At 41.7% G+C, this 14,614-nt stretch overlaps 1 protein-coding gene across 7 annotated transcripts in view; it reads left to right on the forward strand.

Annotated features, from left to right (window-relative positions):
- Positions 1-14,614, forward strand: part of pacrg (PARK2 co-regulated) — a 187,357-nt gene that overhangs the window by 64,010 nt on the left and 108,733 nt on the right. The gene's annotated exons all lie outside the window — the stretch shown is intronic.

Raw genomic sequence — 14,614 nt, forward strand, 5'->3', positions numbered from 1 at the left:
GTGTGTGTGTGTGTGTGTGTGTGTGTGTGTGTGTGTGTGTGTGTGTGTGTGTGTGTGTGGGTAACTCTTTCACTGAGACAAGCTTGGGTGGATTTCACACAAGTGTGGGGGTTTGGGAACTCTGAAATTATCCAATAACTTTTATGGGCCAAAATTACACTGTTAGAACCCATTCCAAAGCTATAACACAATGATTAGACACTATGAAAATCTGCGGCCCTATGCTAAGAAAAATGCAAATGACACATTAACATGAAAGGGGAATGTTTTATTGACTAGCATGCTTGTGGGGTGGTTGGCATTGTTTGCAGCACATGTTTAGAGTATTTATCTATTTTACAAGCTTACAGATTTGTATTTGTTTGCCTAGCCACCAAAGCTTTTATGTATTCTGAAGAAACTTTTGTGCACTTACTTTTGTACTGGTGTCCCTTGTCTTACTGTGGGACAAACAAATAGAACTTTCCTGGACCTTGATTACTTGGATGTTGGACCTTCAGTGTAGTTAAACCAACAAGTTCTCCAACCTTAATGACCATATAGGTCATTTGTCCCTACCTTTTGATATGACTCAGGAGCAAATCAGCAGCAGGTGTACCAGAACTTCATCTTTACGGTAGGAGTTCACCAACAATGGCTGTACTGCTGTGGAACAGTCATGGTTTGGTTAGGTTCAGGGACAATAACTACTTAGTTAGGTGTAGGAAAACACTGTGAGTTGGATTAAAATAAGTACTTCTATAAGGTTAGATGACCTTTTTTGTTATGGTTATAATGTTATAAGGTTGTAGAACAGTCATGGATAAATGATAAACATTGATACCAGTTTCACTCAGGAAACAAACACCACCCACCCCAACCTCCTCCTCCTAATGCAGACTTTGATGCTCCATATACCATTTCACCTAAATTCCAACTTTGCTCCCATCATAGTTACCACAGCCGCTAGAGGTCGCGTAACAATAAACTGTGACTATGTGTGTAATGAACTGCTTGCACAGATGACCTGTAGTGTAGTTTTTTTACAGGAGGACAGTCTCTGTTAAACTGTGTTGAAAGAGTAGACTCATTTCCAAAGACAGTCAAGTCAGGTCCGCCTCTCTCTCATTTACTGCAAATGAAGATGGATCAGGAAAGTGTAATAGGTTTGTATAGCAGAGGATGTTAGTCTTTATTGAACTGTATGGATTAGTCAAAAAAACTAGCTTTTGTATGGCCAAAATAATAGATTATTAGAAATCTGGACTAGTTTTATCTGGGTTAGGTCATCTGTACACTCTTGTCTGTCTCTTGTCTGAGTTACAACTTTGTTGTTACGGTGGACCATATTTTTGTGTATTTGCAGAATTGAGGAATGGACTAACTTTACATGATTAGTGGGTGTACACATGATCTCATAAAAATGGGATGATGTGTGAATTTGCTGATTTTGTTTGCCACCAAAGGCCACTGAAAGTTGCACATGTAGCCTCCCACTGTGTTCTGGCAGACATGGTGGGCCATAGCAACTATGATGATAGATTGTAAGCGACTGAAGAAAACAAGCCTCCCATGAGTGGATTTACAAAAGCATCTTCTATTTGGCATGCATAAATCAAAGCTTATAATTGCCTTGTGTGAGGTTATGTACAAGTAAAATGTGCCATTCCACTTTTTTTTTTAAACACAGGTTTCTGTGTTAATTATAGTCTTTCTCTACTGTTGATATTGTCTTGCACTAGTTCAGCTCATTGTGCATGAATAAGTTATGAAAGTTGTCAGCCTTATTTCAGGCTGAGCAGTTATTCACTAGCAATTTCAGTTGAAGTTTTCCACCTTTTGTCATCAAAAAGACTGCTGTCTTCAGTTCATGTGAGGAGGAGAGTTCTGTTGTGCTTCTCTCTGGTTTTGCAGTCGGCAGAATCATATACGTATAAGGAACACAATATGTGATGCCTCACATATTAGCTCTTCTTGTTTTTAATTCTTACTTGGCACTTTACACAGACGCAGTTGTGGCTGGTGAGCAACAAAGCATGTCCCAGACAGTCATATTTCTTAAATTGACAGATAGAGGCATTCTTTTACTTTCACTTGCCTGATCTCTCTGGCAATTATCCCCAACCTATTTTTTAGAGACAACACCAAGCTCTTCATTATAACTTCTGTCTGTAAAGGTGAAGACAGGTGGCTTTCAATATAAGACATTTTTATTTTTCAGTATTTCCAAACCAGGTCTACATGAATACTTAGCAACATGTCATTTTCTGTTTTTGTCAGGCATATGGTAAAATCTTCTTTTTATTCAGGATTTTTGTGTTTGGTTTTGAAATGACAAATGAGAGCACTGAATCAGAAGTTGATGCATCCATGGTCAGCAATAATTTAATAAATGAATTTGAGGAAAGTGCCAGTTTAATATTTTCTGTCAGCAAGTCCGTGGCTCTCACTTCTATATCTTCTCTACTTCTAAAATGTTGACTGTCCAGTCTTCGGTACTTTGATACAAACAATTTAACTAGGTCTTCCTCTCTGAGCCACTAAGTTTTTTGCAGACAGCTATTGCCTTGTTTCGTTCATACTGCACTTTAAAGAAGTGGCTCTATGTGATAAATAGAAGTGGAAGAGCTGCACAGTTCTGATGACAACAGTAAATACTTGAAATTGGAACTGCAGCTCTCTTTTTTTCTGTGGCAGGGACTGCCTTGAGATGCAAAAGAGGCAGTCAAGCTATCATTGACTTCCTCCTCCTTTTTTGAAGGTCATAAACAAATCCCCTGTCAAGAGCCTTCACGAGAAGGCTCCTGCAAAGCCCTTTAATATTCACCATCTCCCCAGAGGATCTGCTACGTCTTGAACATGAATGATACTCCCCCATTGCTATACCACTGGCTCAATCCTCAACAAAAACCATTACATTTTTCAGAGGCTTGCTTGTGTCTGTTGCCTTCTGTTTTTCCTCCTCCCCTGTGATCACTGACATATCGCTCCAGAGAGGGCAGCTTTGCGGAGAGCTGTGATTTGTAGGTAACGACAAGGCCATTTCAAGCCTTGAAAGGGTATGGGGACTTGAAGCATAGGCTTATTATGCTTTAAAGTATTTGTGGTCATAGAAATTGAATCAATAGCGCAGGCCCCTGAATCTCACCCCCACCCCCTTTTTTCTAGTGATTCATTCCCAAGCATTTAAAGAGAAAAAAAAGAGATGTACTTAATATTCTGGTGGGAGGTCGTCACCTTGTGTTTCAGACAGAGAGGGGAACAAAGCCGTTATTTTATGTGTCAGAGGCTTATTCCAGCTAGGTGACAAAAATTACAGGGCTTTGGGGAGAGAGTGCAAACACCTGTACTGTGCTCTGTGACATGAATGGACATGAACCCACTTACTGTACATGTGAACGTTGAAGCTGACACAGATAAAGGAAAAAAGATATGGCTTTTCATGTGTTATGAGTTAGGAATGAGCAATATGGATAAGAATGTCTATCATGGTGTATGTTTGGCTAATCCAGCAAATTAAATACCCAACAAATTAAAATACTTAAAAAACTACTGCATATTTAAAAGTAATTTCAAATAGTAGTGAACCGATGTGCACCAAACCCATAAAGTTTTGGGGCAGATCTGTATCATTTATTATGAATTTGACTTTTTTTTTTCTCTGAAGTCTGGTGTACGTTGTTTGTTGACTTTGGCCTTGGCAGAGGTCCGCGCTCTCTGAGTGCCCTTCTTATAGGTAGAGTATTTAGCTTATTCCTAGCCTGATAATCAAGGTAGTTATCATAGTTAGCTATGCAGTTTTTAGTTATTCCTCCTAGAAAAATCTGATTTGTGCACAATTTTTCTGGGTTGACAAGCTGGAAACAGCTGTCTGTGGCACAACACACTCTCTGTTTAAACACCTACGTAAGTAAAAACATTTTGTCAATGACTATTGAGCTCACTTGGGATCCATCACGTAGATAGGGTACAATTGATTTATAGACTCCTGAAGATGTGTAATATGTGAACATAGATTCTCATCATGCCCTGTAATTGATTTTTGTGGTCTGTAATTTGTTGGATGTTGCTGTAACACATCCTGTAATGTTTCCTCTTTTTGCATACCTCTTCTATGCTTTAACATTTTAAAGACTGTATCTGAAAATATTTTCAAGGTCTTAAGTTTCATTAATTCCCTTTCTTCAGGAAATGCTCTTTCATGAGAAGACAGAACGAAATGATGAAAGTCCTAAATGTCTCTACATTGCTGTGTCCCACACTACATACACTGTACATCACAACACACACCCAAAAACATGGACATGATCCTCTTTAAGACACCGTATTGCACGGTTCACCTCATAGGGCAAATCAATACAAACTACACCTGATCCCAACCTCAACTTTCTTGTGGTGAGGGTCTGCAGATTGTTGAACCGATAGACTGCTTTCATAACATGCACACTGCATTTACTGTTTGCTTGGCCTCTAGGATAAAAATTGAGCTGGCAAACAGTGTCCCCAAGTTTTCTACAACCCTCCCCACAACCCACCAACCCCTTTCTCCAGGGCCCACCGTCATCCTTGGCTCACCTTACTAACCCCGGGGGACAGATGGAGACTCCATGCTAGCAATCGTGACCTCCATATCTTATTCTTTTCTTCCCCCAAAGCATCATCATTATATACCTGAGCAGATGTCTTGGCCCCCTATGCTTCTTGCGTCTCTGTCTTTATCTGCCTCTCTCTTGCTCTCTCCCTCTCTCTCTTTTTCTTTCTCTGCAGAACCTTTATTCAGCCAGCAGGTCCCTGAAGATGAAAACATTTTACACTTAAACAATAAAACCAAATCAATAAAGAAAAAACAACAAAATGATAAGAGGTAACAGTAGTAGATGAACTTTGGTTTAATTGTATTGTACAATAGTAGATCTGCTTTGGTTGGTAGTTTAGAGGCAGTTTGTTAAGATTGTGCCAGAGATGTTGATTTACATCTCAGCTATTTGCCTTTGAGGCTCTAACCCCTGTGTGTCATCTTAATAAACAAAGCCATCTGAACAAATTAAACAAGTGACAGTTTAGAATTGATCCTTGATTAGGGTTTAAATGAGTCTTGAATTTCACTGCAACCTGATTAAATTTAATCTTACTTTAAATTGCAATCTAAACTTAGTTAAAATGCTGTCTTAAATTTAATTTGGTTTAGAATTAATCCAGATTTAACAGTTTGTCTAATAGCCTGATGTATATCACTTAAAGCTTGATTTAAAATGATTAAATCCCTTTTCTAGCAATTGAAACACCATATAGTGGAGAAAACATCAGAAACAGAACAGAATCACAGATAAAAAAGGCTACAAGTTTTAGATAAAAAATAAGCTCATTGTCAGTTATATGGATAGCAGGCAGTTATTGACCACGATTGAATCCTTGAAAGCTTTTATGGAGATGAATCTGTCTATTTATTATTTTCACTCGCACTCAAAATCATTCTTCCTCATCACTCCAAACACATTTACCTGAAACAAGAACTCATAATGTTCCCAGCGTGATACATAAATTGGCCATGAAGCCGGCTTGGGTGTTTTGTTTCTGTGTTGTATGAAGCATGCCTATGCAAGTAATAGCAAATTGAGCAAATTTCTGCGGTTGGATGCTATGCTGTAGTTTCCCTCACCTGTCTGCTTGCCTGCCTCACTTGAACTGTCTCATGGAGGTGTTTTCTAAACCAGTGGTGCTTGTGGGCACATGCACCCTCGCAAACACTAAAACAATTTTTCTGCATCCCTCTTTCCTTCCTTCTGCTCCTGCACACTCATCTTATCAGCACCAGAAGCCTGTAGTCCATCCCGGTAAGCAGCTGGGTTTTTTGAAGAAGAGGGAAGAATTGAGTCATGGTAAAACAGGTTAAATTGGCAATGGGCTCTGGAGGCCTGCTGGCGTTTCCATTACTATCGATCAACCACGGAGCCTAAAGGCCTTGAGTGGACGGAGCAGTAGCTGACTTGGAAATCTTACAGTTTCCCCATAACTTTTGACTTTGTTGACTTTGCCTGCCTTGCTTCTTACCTTAAAAGCAGTGGAAAAATAAGACTGACCTAGATGGAAGCACATTTTCAACATTGTTTAAAGATGTTTTTTATCCATGAAATGTTATTAATTAAAAGTGACCATAAAAGGGAGGTAAAGCCTGTCTGTGAAATGCTATTACTTTTGAGATGTTGCTTTGATCCAGTAGAAAGCGAAATTTGATGTTTGCATCACATTAAAAAGCTATATTACAACTAAGGATGAATTTGGCAGAACTTAAAGAAGCAGTTTCTGAGCTTCATGCTCTTCTCACCAGGTATCAGCAGATAGATTAGGTTAGAATTGATGGCATGCTATCTGAAGTGCAAGACTGCTGAAATGTCTGTGACCTTTTCTGCAGTTGAGGAAAACACCATCTGGAAACTTCACTCAGATATGGAGAAGTACTTCCATGGCATTCTATCATGACCTTATAGGAAGTGCTCGGCTGATTATGTCTATTATGTTTGCTTTCCTCAGAGCTTGGTTGACAATTACACTGGCCTCTCTGTTTGTTATGTTCTCCTTCAAGCCCTTGTAGCTTGCATTCTAATTAGATAGCTTTTAATGGAGAATGTTTATTGCTCCTTACAGGGCCTCTATTTTCCGCTCTGGAGTTAATTAGCCCTATGTCATGTGATAACCAATGTAGAGGACATTTAGACCTATGCCTCTTCTATGAGCAGTGTCCTTCCTGTATCAAAAGCAAGAATGCAGCGGCGTCGGCTGAATTATGTAGCCTACTTGATTTTGCTTGTATTGAAAGCAAAGATGAATATGAGGACGTACTTTGATGTTGCACACACACACACACACACACACACACACACACACACACACACACACACACAGAGAGAGACCTGTCTCCATGACTTCAGAGATTTACTCTAACCTTAACCATAGCTACTACTTGCCTAACCCCAATCTTACCCTAAACTTAAAACATGTCTTCACCTTAAAATTTAATGATTTACATTATGGGGACTTGCTTTTTGTCCCCATAAGTAAGACAAGTCCCCAAAATGTGACTGTGTAAACAGACTTAAGTCCCCACAACATTAGTAATACCTGGACCACACACACACACACACACACACACAGGGTTTATTTTTTTCTATTACACACCACGTTCCCTGTAAATGATAAGGAATTACCATAATAATCAATTTACCTAACATGTTGGCAGCTAATGTAAAGGCTTGGTGACAGTAAGAATGCAATGTAATAACTTTATGCAACACAAATCAGTTGATTTAATTTCCCCTTTTTAGTTTAACTTTATTTTCAAGCAAGACTGTTTCACACATGGAAACATGGTTAAAAATGCTTATTTGACAATTAATTTTCATGTGTATTATATTGATATAATTACTGTAACTTGTGCATTTTAAAATCGTATTATTATGATTAAACATGATAGATTTAAAAACAACAAAAAAAAAAGTTTCCTTAAAATAGCCATGCTGGGGGTGCCCAGTAGCGCAATGGTTAAGGTGCACACCACATAACACCATAACATCCTTCAACTCATGGCCAAAGTAAACATTGTTGCATGTCATACCCATCTCTCAACCCACAATTTTCTGTCTCTATCTCTAATGCTGCTTTCAAATAAACGCAAAAATGACCCCCTTCCCTAAAAAAAAACAAAAACAATACAAAATTATCAGGAGTGAAAAAGATAACTTACACCCTCATGAAAGCATTTTATATGTTTTTGGCAACCAATTGGGCACAGTATTACTACTACTTTAACTGACAGGACATTAGCCATTTATTCAGCCATCCTCCATCATTATCACCCATCACACTCACTTGTCCTTGCTAGAGGAGAATGGGCCCTTCTAAGTGTTCTAATCTGCCGGTGCTAGGCATGTGTTATACACTTCACTGCAGGGTCATACGTGGCAGCTCACATACTGCCTACATCAACATAATGGGAACCAGTAGCAGAAAAATCAATGTATCTGACAAACGCTGTTGTTCCAATCCAATAATGCCAAATGGTGGCCTTTGTTTTGCTGCCCCCCACTTTGAAAATCTTTTAACATCACCGTCAATGCAATAACATTGGCCTGACCTTTTGAATTTTGCTGACCAGCACAAAGACCAAAATGGGCTGTATGTCTGTAATCCCTCAAGGACAATGACAAAATCCACCGTGCATTAATGATACACAGCAAGTGAAACCCTGTAATAAATGTTACAAAACAAACATGTTGCAACACAAAAAATGTTTCTGTCAGAATTCCTTATTAGGGGAATATTCTCTCTAAAGAGAAGAGGGATGGTAGGTCAGAGCAAAAAGTGCACCGTTGCCACCCTCTTGCACACTGAATGGATTTCAGAACATACAGCAGCCAACTTCATAGTTGGTGCTCCAGGGTTGTGGTGTTCTTCACCTGGTGCCAAGAAAGCAAACCTGCAAACCCTTTCAGATTTGAAGTAGTGTGCACATTCCCTTCAAAATTCCACTGAGGATTACTCTGCTGTTTAGCTCATGCCTTGCATCCAGCTGAGTCAAAGTGCTCCCAGTCGAAGGTACGCTGGAGGCAATGGCTCTGCTGCAGCAAGCTGGAGAAGGCAGGGAAGGGGAAAGGCTGGAAGGCAAAAGTACTCTGATACTGTCAGAAATGATCCACATCACAGTCTGAGCACCCCTCTGCTCTAGCCACCTCTGCTCATTACCCTTGCTGTCCGGAAACACCAAGCAAATTCTACTAACGAGTGTTTGATCAACACAGCGAGCTGTGGCAGAGGGAGACAGGCAACCTGTTCATGACTCACCCCCCACCCCCCACCCCACCCCACCCCACCCAAGTAGCTGTCTCTCTCTACCTCTCTCTCTCTCCTCTACTTTTTGCTCTGTCTCCCTTCCACTCCCTTAAGACATAGAAGAACAAAGGGAGAGACAGAAGAAAAGCAATATAACCTCTTGGCCCTTATCTGCGGAGCACACCAGAGCATGTCTGGCCTCAGACATTGCTTTGCCTGTCCTTTGAAGGCCCTCATCTCCCTTTGATTTCAGCCAAATGGTTCACCACAGTGACAGATGCTCAACTTTCCATCTGTCACTCTGACACCCATCTTTTTAGTGTTGTAGAATCTAACTGACTTTGTTTGGTCTGTCTGTCTGGCTGTCTGAATAAGGTTGTGACATGGATGCTGATGTGAGTGCTAATGTAAGAGATTGTGACTAAGATCTTTAGTTTAAATAGATAAAAGAAAGCTCTGCTATGTTCTTGAGGTTGTCTGCACTGTCTTGGCTGTATTTTTACATTAACATTTTAGACATTTAGTTGATGCTGTGATACCAAGTGATTTAATGAGGATTCTAAGGGTCATCATCACATTACCTTGACAACATTCCTTTGAGATGGGCCACAAAAAAGCATAAAAATCCAAGCCAAGGAGAGTCATAGAAAGGCAGCTTTTTTATGAGAGGAAATTAGAGTGAGTAGAGGCGAAAGATTTGAGAGTGAATATGATTCAGGAGGGAGAGAGTGACGTAGAACACTTCTTAAATAGATGAGTGTTCAGTTTATGATTGAAGATGAAAGGGACTTTGCTGCTCAGACTGAACTTGGGAGGTCATATTTAACTCTTGCCTAAATAATAAACAGTAATGTACTTTTTAATCTTACTTTGGTGTGGTCTGTTTGCAAACTGTAAGCTATATCATCTGCGTTTTACAATGAGACGAGGTATACTACCTGGCTGCTTTTGTAGCAAGCCCCTGATTGAGGCAGATGGCCACCCACCCAGAGCCAGGTTCTGCTCGGGGTTTCTTCCTCTTAAAAGGGAGTTTTTCTTTGCCACTGTGGCCATGAATATTGTAAAGAGTACGGTCTAGACATGCTCTATATGAAAAGTACACTGAAATAACTTCTGTTATGATTTGGTGCTATTTAAATAAAATTGACTTGACTTGACTTTGATTTATGTTTGTCATCAGAGTTGTGGGATAGAGGAGGTGGCACATAAAGACTCTATACTAATAGCCACCTGTTTCACTGTAACCTGCAATGCAGAGCAAAAGGTGGAGAAGTGAGAGGGGTGATTGGATAGGTGGATGGATAGATGAATGGATTAGAGGAGCAGGGATTGATAAAACCGAAGTGAATGTGTACGACTCTCATACATATCCCGCTCTCTGAATAAATCAGCCCAGAAGAGAGGGGTGGCTTGCACAGGTGTTTTGGGCATGCCTTTGTATTATTTCATTTTTACTTATTTGTTTGTGTGCATGTGTGTGTCTATGTGCGAGTGCCTCCCTGTAGCTCAGCTGAACTTGTTGTCTCCCTGTTTGAGAGAGCTGCTGCAGCAAGCACAGTGTGAGATTTGAGGCGTCTGAGAAGTTGCCTGATTTCAAGGCATCCGGCGAGCAAAAGTGCTTTTTTCTTCTTTGTCTCTCGGGCTAATCCGAAGTGTGGACTATCATTCAGAGCATTATCCTCGCAGGAAGTCTCAATACTAGACCTCTGTTCCATATATATCATCCACAGTTTCCTGTAACAACCTCTGCTGGGAGCCCCTCGCCCCTCTCAGTCTGTGGAGTAAACAAATTTTGAATTAACAAGCATTTTTGTTACATTCAAATAAGTGAAGGAAATAGAGAGGGAGTAGAGAGAGTGTATGTGTGTGTTTAGGTGACTGGATGCATGTAGGTGAGTTAGGCAGGCTGTAAGTCTTGGGTATCTTCTCGCAGGGATATAGCCTTCAGTGTGCTATCCCCCTGTTTAATTTATGTAAAGGTCAAATTTCAGACCATGCCAGGCTTTGGTCTCTGCATGGTGTCTCTGTAAGCAAAGCTCTCGCATCATTTTAAACAGACGGCCTTACAGGCAGCAAGACTGATTTCCAGGAATAGAAAGTCACACTGGGTGTGTGATAAGACCAAGGCCTGGGGATCATTTTGGAATACATACTAATCACCTAGATAATGTTCTTCACTGTTAAACAATATTCCCATATCAGTTAGAGCCTGTATGCCTTGCCATATGCAGTCTGCTTATCTCTCCACGCCTCCCTCCACTCCTAGGAGATCTGTCAGTGCTGGGCTAACTGTGACACTTGAATGTGTGTGGCGGTGGGGTGGGTTGGTGTGGTGAGGTTGAAGACTGACCTCCTCTCTGCTGCTGTCTGTCTGTGGTTGTCTGTTTGTGGCTCTGCGGTGAAATCGATGGCCTCCTGCTGCTCAGGCTGTCTCCTTCTCCTATTCCTCCTACTCTGGGCCTGTTGCTGGCAAATCAAACCTTCCACAGCTCACTAACGTGTGTGGTGGCAGACACACTCACCTTGTTGCCTCTGTCTCACTTTTTATCTACTCATCATCTCACCTGGTTCTACCCTGCTTGCCCATCTCAGCAGCTTCTTTTCTGGCTGTTCATTTCTATGACTGCCTCCTTCTCCTCTTAGTTGATTGTTTCCTTACTACCTGCAGAACAAACTTAGGTTTCAACTTTTTGGTGAGTCATCCTGCTATTATGAGCTATGCTATACTGCATAAAGATACTATTACAAAGTGTTTTTACTGGTTTCAGGAACACTAATATTCTATGATGAGGTTTTCAGTCTGTGAAGTCAACGTAGTTATGAGGAAGTTTATTGATGAGAAGCTACTTATTTGGTGAATAAAATTGAGAGGACAGTTAAATTCTTCTTTCTCAGCAGCAGAAGTTGCAACTGCAGCAAGTCAGAGATGTGGTTTTCCTTGTGTGTCTCATTAATTTCATGGCCCAGCGTAGTCTTTTAATATCATCAGGTGTTGTCACTGATTGGGACTGTAAAGACAAACCATTGGATCAGTGTGTGCCCTGTTCTCTTAATAGCCAGGACTAGAGGCTGTGCTTTGCGCTCTTAAACACAGACACAATCATACACATGACTCACACAGTTGCTAAAGGTTGCAGAAAACTGAATATTAACTTGGCTAAATTAAACAGTGATATAGCAAATAAATGAAAAAAATACCCTTTTGTATTTCTATTTGTAAAGATGCACACTGAAGTACAGCTTGGTTTTAGTGCTGACTCATGTGAGTCAAGCAACGTGCATGTTTCTTTTAGGTTTAGCCTTATGGCCTCAGTGCATGTGGTCTCCCATGCACTTAACAATTAGTAAGAGCTAATATATTCTGCCTTTGCCATGCAGGCTGATTCACTCTATGCCATCATCTCAACTGTGGTTTGGTGATATGAATCAGCCAATAGGGCTCTGTAAGCACAAGGCTGCCCTGCTGCCTGGCTGATAAGTGAGCCACACAGAGAAGATGGAAAATACTTAGGGCATTCTCACTCCCTCTCTCTCCCTCGTTCTGTCTTGCTCACACTCCTTTGCTCGCTCACACAGAGCCTCTTTCACTTACACTCCTCCCCTCACACCTCTACCTCAAACTCTTTCTTTCACATCCCGTTAACATCTACCTGTGTCTATGCTGTTCTTTTAAGTGATGGGGTTATACTAGAGGAGACAGAAAACAGTGGGGTGCTCTTGAACGCTTGAAGCCTCTTTTTTAAGTTCTTCTTTAAAGTTATCCCTCTTGCGCACAGTTCAATACTAGGTGGCTGTCACCTGTTTCATCCATGTCTTTGTAGTGACACGAGGTGTGTAGTGTCGTCTTTGCCTAGTGGTGTCGTCATTTTTCATTACAAACATCCTTGCCCTTGCGCTTATGTGCATGATATAGTTGATGCGAAACCCTCTGACATAGTGACAATTGTAAAGCACACCTCTATGGTCCTGTGAGCTCTGAACAAAAGACTTACCTTTCATCAGTTTTCATCAGTCTGTGGTTTTCTCATCCACTGAGAGCTCTTTACTCCCATCTGACCTTGTCTCTCACAACAGGGCTAATTTCTGCACTTAATGAAACTCACTCGCAGACTGATTGCACTTCTTGCTGTTTGGTCATGAGAAATTAATGGAGTGCTGCACAAATATTGCAGATTTATTCTTCTGAAAGGAATCAGCCTCCCACCAGTCTGTGTTTTGCCCTACAGAGGGAATGAGTAGGCAAAAATATCCTGTTGAATAATTGTTTGGACATGACCATATAGCAGACATTCCCTAACAGCTTAAATACCTCCAAAATGTTGTCTGTTTCTTGTTCATTTGAATGCAGTTTGAGAATAAAGCACACATCTCTAGCCCAGTCTGTATCCCTGGTGGGCAACGGGCAGGCAGCCGGTTGGGCTATGGCAGAAAATGCCCTGTAAATATAGAGAGCTAATTTTGTTGCCTGCGGCAGCAATGTGCATGCTGACCTTATCAGGAGAGCCTCAGCCTGTCTATTCCATCCTCTGTGACTCACCTACCCTGCTCCCTCCCTCAGGAAAGGAGGCCTTCTGTACAGAGCTAGATTTCAATAACCTCTCAACCGAGAACAGCAGTGAAATGCAGAGGGAGAGAGAGCCAGCAAGCAAGAGGGTGCCTTCCCCTTTTGCTGCCTCACTAAACAGGTGATATAATGCTCCCATGTGCAGTGGCACCCTTGTTCCCCGACAAATGCAATGCAACAAAATTCATTTTTGCCCTCACAGACAAGAGGCAGAAGGGTGATGGGAGATGGGTAGAAATGAAGAGGGAGATTAATGAGGTTCTCATTTTAGGAAGTGCAGCAGCGATGGCAACACAGGGTTGACAATGAATTGGCAGTCCTTCTCTAGATATCTATCAGAGGTATTCAGAGGTGTTTTTGGGTGGTGGTATGGGGGCAGAGAGATGGAGAGATGAGAGAGCGATGGAGCTGGAGGCCCAGGCACAGTGATGGATCACCTACATGCTGCAGCAGCCCCGCCACGCCGAACTCACCCTCAGAATTGATGAGCCACACCTCTTGTCTCCCTGTCTCCCTCTTCCTCTCATATCCACTATTCCTCCATCACCCTCCCCCATCCTCCATCTCTTGATATCCTCTCTTTTTGTCTCTCTGTTCTTTCTTGTTCCATTTCTTTCCAGCTTCCTCATGTGCCTGTCTCCCTCTTGGCCTATCACATCCTCCACCTTTATCCCACCTCAGCCTCTCGTAATTTCTTTCTTTCCGTTTTTTGCTTGTGCCTTTTGACTACCCCACCCACTCTGTGTGTCAACATCAAGCGGAAGAGCCATGGAAGTGCCATACTAATAAGGTTAGAGGGAGCATCTCTGTTTCTCAGGGTGACACCTTTATAAATGACAGGAGCACGAGGCCCTGCCGGTGTTCAATCACCTCTGCAGGGGCTCGCCCATGGGGAGCTCAGCATGTGCACTGTGTGAGCGAGTGTGTACGTGCGTGAATGCATGTTTGTGTGTTATTGCCTCTGTGGGTCTTACAGCAGCCAGGTTTACGGTGGAGCTAGTTGGAGTGGACAACAGCATTAGGGAGGAAACAGATCTGGAGGCAGAGTGAAGGCGAAGGAGAGAAATGACAGCCTGGAGCTCATCTGACCAGTACTGCCTTGTTATGACTCCCTGATGTGTACACCAGAGGCACACAAAACAGACACTTCCTCCCTTTATTGCCTTACACCACCTCTATCTCTGTTCTGTAGTCTGTCGCCTCACAGGCTCACTTTATGGCCTCCACTGAGGAGCGGGATGTTAT

Source organism: Seriola aureovittata, chromosome 13, assembly GCF_021018895.1.
Source record: "Seriola aureovittata isolate HTS-2021-v1 ecotype China chromosome 13, ASM2101889v1, whole genome shotgun sequence".
Classification (NCBI taxonomy): domain Eukaryota; kingdom Metazoa; phylum Chordata; class Actinopteri; order Carangiformes; family Carangidae; genus Seriola; species Seriola aureovittata.